Genomic DNA, 4,168 nt, shown 5'->3' on the forward strand with positions numbered 1-4,168 from the left:
TGCTGGATGACACTTTGATGCAACTACCATGTCCATGAAAGTGTTTCAAGCCTAACTCTAGTGGCCTATGCTATTCAAGGATGCTAGTCGCTTTGTCAAGCAGTATGATGAGTGCCTGTATACTAAGTTACCTATCCACAAGAACAAAATGGAACTTACACTAGCCACCAATCCTTTGTAAAGTGGGGCATAGATTTTATGGGACCAACTAGCCTAGCTACTCAGTACTTACAAGCTTGATACATTATCATGGACATCACGACTACATGACTAAATGCGAAGATAATAGGGAAACTATTGAGATGACAAGCTCAACACATGTGGACATTAATGATGGACCGCCTGGTTAGATGGGTCCACACGTCTACACTTAGCATATCGGTGGTCATTATGACTCTCACATGGCCACTGACTCATTACTTATTATATTTAGGTTGTTACACCTATTTATAGTTGGCATAGTTATAGCGCCAGTCGACTAGTGTAGTCGATTATGAATTGTTTGACTTAGTAGGCCACTTTCCTTTATGTTGTATCTTATCTATACTTTGTGTACATTGTAAAGAGTGTGGAAGAAGAAGAAGAAACCAGCAAGAAAAAGTTTTGGCCTCTATCTCTCTTTTTGTCTCTTGAGCGAGTTTCTCCTTGTGCATTCTGTGTGTGTTCGGTGCAGCATCTTGAGCAAGTCCCCCCACCACGTGATTCTTGACATGGTATCAGAGCCGCACCACTGAGAGAGGCTGATTTTGAAGACTGAAGTGAAGGAGAAGAAGCCAGGTTCGAGCAAGCAAGCCATGGGTAAGAAGCTCTCCCATTCTTCTACTCTTTCTCTTGGATAGTGCCTGTGGAGGCACCAGAAGCAGGACAGAGCAAAAATCTCAGATTGCAGTGAGATTTGGTGTGCTCGAAGAGCGCTTTCTATTCTGCAAATAAGCCCTTCATGGCTTTCCCGCTGATATTTTGGTCATTCGAGGTCATTTCAGGCCTCGTTTTAGAGCCGCAAGGTTGCGGACAGCAGTTCGAGATACCCTGCAATTTCAGCACTGTCTGCCATATACAGATGCACAGGTTACAGATTTCATATCTGTAAGTTCAAAGGTGTTTACAGTGAATAAACACAAGGTTTATCTACAAACTGGTTACAGATTTCATGTATTGTTGAGCAGACAGTGAAACAGACTGTCTGGTGTATTGCTGTGCTTTACAGGTCGAGGGTTGTAGAAGATTTGCTTGTTGTTTGGTATTAGTTTTGTGATAATGGCAGAGAACAGTGGAAACCCCATCATTGAGAAGCTTGACAAGAACAACTATCCTTCATGGAAGTTCCGTGTCACGAACTTCCTTATTGGAAAAGGCCTCTACGAGTTTGTGTCAGGTGAAGAAAAGGAGCCGGAGGTAAGTGATCCTCCAACTGCAGAAGAGACAAAGGCACGAAAGGAATGGAATGCAAAAGAAAAAAAGTTCATGTATTGGCTGCCTACAGTAATTGACAATAATATGCTGGGACATATCAGAAATGCAGAGAATTCATATGCAGCTTGGACCATACTTGAAAGTATGTTTTCCGTAAATACAAAGGCACAAAAGATTCAACTCAAGCAAGAGTTGAATACATTGAAGAAAGGAAAGATGTCTATCAATGAGTATGCACTGAAGGTAAGGAGCATTGCAGATGCCTTGGCAGCAATTGATGCAATGCCCAATGATGATGATTTGGTGTCGTCTACCTTGGGTGGACTTAACAATGAAAAGGCTTGAAAGTCTTTTGTAACTTTCGTATATGTCAAAAAGCCATTTCCAGATTTTGATGAGTTGGTCTCCCTTATGATCACTGAAGAGATCAACATGCAAAGTGAGACATTTGAAAGAAGTGGTGAATAGGTCCAAGCTTTCTACTCCAGTTCAAGAAGGGGACATGGCAGGTTCTCTTCAAGAGGCCGTGGTATAGGACGTGGTAGTGACAACCAGCAAAACAGATTGAATCAGCAATTTGGCGATATGCAGGTTTCAGAAGGTCACGGTAACTTTAGAGGTAGGGGGAGCTTTAGAGGAAGAGGTAAATGGCAGAATAGAGGTTCTAACAACTCTGGTATTGTGTGTCACTACTGTGGCAAAACAAGTCATATTGCAGCCCAATGTTATGCTAAGAAAGATGATATTCGCAGTGGTAAGTTGCAGCAAGGAAACTATGCATCGTCTTCACGACAGAATGAAGACAAAAATGAACGTCTGTTTGTTATGCAGCATATGCTAAATGCTGTTACAGGAAAGAAAACACATGATGATGTTTGCTATGTTGATTTAGGTGCATCCAATCATATGACTAGCCATGCAGAATGGTTTGGAGAGATGCAGGATTTGCAAAATGCAGGTTATGTGCAGATAGGTGATGATTCATGCTACCCAATTTCACACATTGGAAAAGTTCCCTTGTCCTTGCATTATGGTAAGACAGAGTCTTTCAGATATATTACATGTGCCATCTATTACAAAGAACTTGGTGGCAGTCGGTCAGATGGTAGAGCAAGGTTTGCAAGTCAGATTTAATGCAAATGGCTGCTTTGTAGAAGACTTCAATGACAAGTGCAAGTTGGTTGCAAAGGGAAGTAGAGTTGGACGTATGTTTACTCTGGATGTTGGAATTCCTACTATGAATGTTGCTATGTATGCTAAAGGAAAAGCTGTTGTTGAAGATATTGAAATTTGGCACAAACGCATTGAATATGCAAATGTACAAAGGCTGAAATTAATGTAATCCAAAGGGTTGGTTACAAGTTTGCCTACATTTAGAGTTGCAGAATTTCATAAGGTATGCGAAGCATGCCAGTTTGGTAAGCAGGCAAGACAACCCTTTTCACATGATAGAGATGTAAGCAGAAATATCATTGATGTTGTGCATACAGATATTTGGGGGCCTACACAAAATGTATCTCTTGGAGGTAGTTCATACTTTGTCACATTCATTGATGATTGTTCTAGAAAGCTGTGGGTATATTTTATGAAGGAAAAGAGTGAAGCATTTGAGCACTTTAGAACTTTCAAGGTTGCAGTTGAAAGAGAAACAGGCTTGAAAGTAAAGTGCTTGAGGTCAGATGGAGGGGGAGAGTACCTCTCGAATGAGTTCAATGATTTTGTGAGGTCTCATGGGATAAAGAGACAGTTCACATGCAGGTATACCCCACAGCAAAATGGGGTTGCAGAAAGGAAAAATACGCATATTGTAGAAGTTGCATGTGCCTTGATTTTGGCTGAAAAGAATATGCCTAAGCATTTTTTGTCAGAGGCTGTTCATACTGCTATTTATATTATGAACAGAACTCCCACAGCTGCAGTTCATGGGATGACTCCTGAAGAATGCTTTACTGGCAAGAAGCCTGATGTATCGCATTTGAAGGTATTTGGCTGTGTTGTATACGGTCATGTGCCATATGAGCTACAAAGGCAGAAAAATGTGTTTTTATTGGATACTCTTGAGAGCAGAAAGGGTATCGTTGTTATAACCCTGTCACATGTAAGTTCAGAGTGAGCAGGGATGTCATCTTTGATGAAATGAGCAGTTGGTATGCATCTAGTGGTGATGCATTGGATGATGATGATGATCATGACACTCATGTACAGGCTGAAAACCAAGAATCATGGACTCTTAGTGGACCAAAGACATCATCTGGTAGTCCTTGGTCTGGGAGACTAAGGAGCAGCTCTATATCTTCAGGTACATCTAGTAGCACTACAGGTAAAGACAAAGGAAAGAATAAAGAGTCAGATGGCATTGATGTAGTTCTTGATGGAAACTCCAGTGGCTCAGAGAGCTTGGATGATGAGCTTGGTATTCCTTCTGTCAGGACACCAGGTGTACAGAGAGCCCATAGTAATGTAAAGGCTCCATTGAGTGATCCGGTGGTATGCAGATCTAGCAAGGTCAGATACCCTGTTAAAAGATTTGGTTTTGAAGGTTATGCAACTCATCATTATACTTATATGGTGAAACTAGTTGAGGATGTTGAGTCCACTTGTTTTGAGGATGATGTTGGTCATACTCATTAGGATGCAGCAATGGATGAGGAGATGGCTGCATTAGAGGCAAATAAGACTTGGGATCTAGTATCATTGCCGAAGGGCAAGAAAGCTATTGGATATAAGTGGGTTTATAAGATTAAGCACAATGCAT

The sequence above is a fragment of the Lygodium microphyllum genome, chromosome 11, assembly GCF_053477565.2.
Source record: "Lygodium microphyllum isolate KBCC chromosome 11, Lygodium_microphyllum_v1.1.10, whole genome shotgun sequence".
Classification (NCBI taxonomy): Eukaryota; Viridiplantae; Streptophyta; class Polypodiopsida; order Schizaeales; family Lygodiaceae; genus Lygodium; species Lygodium microphyllum.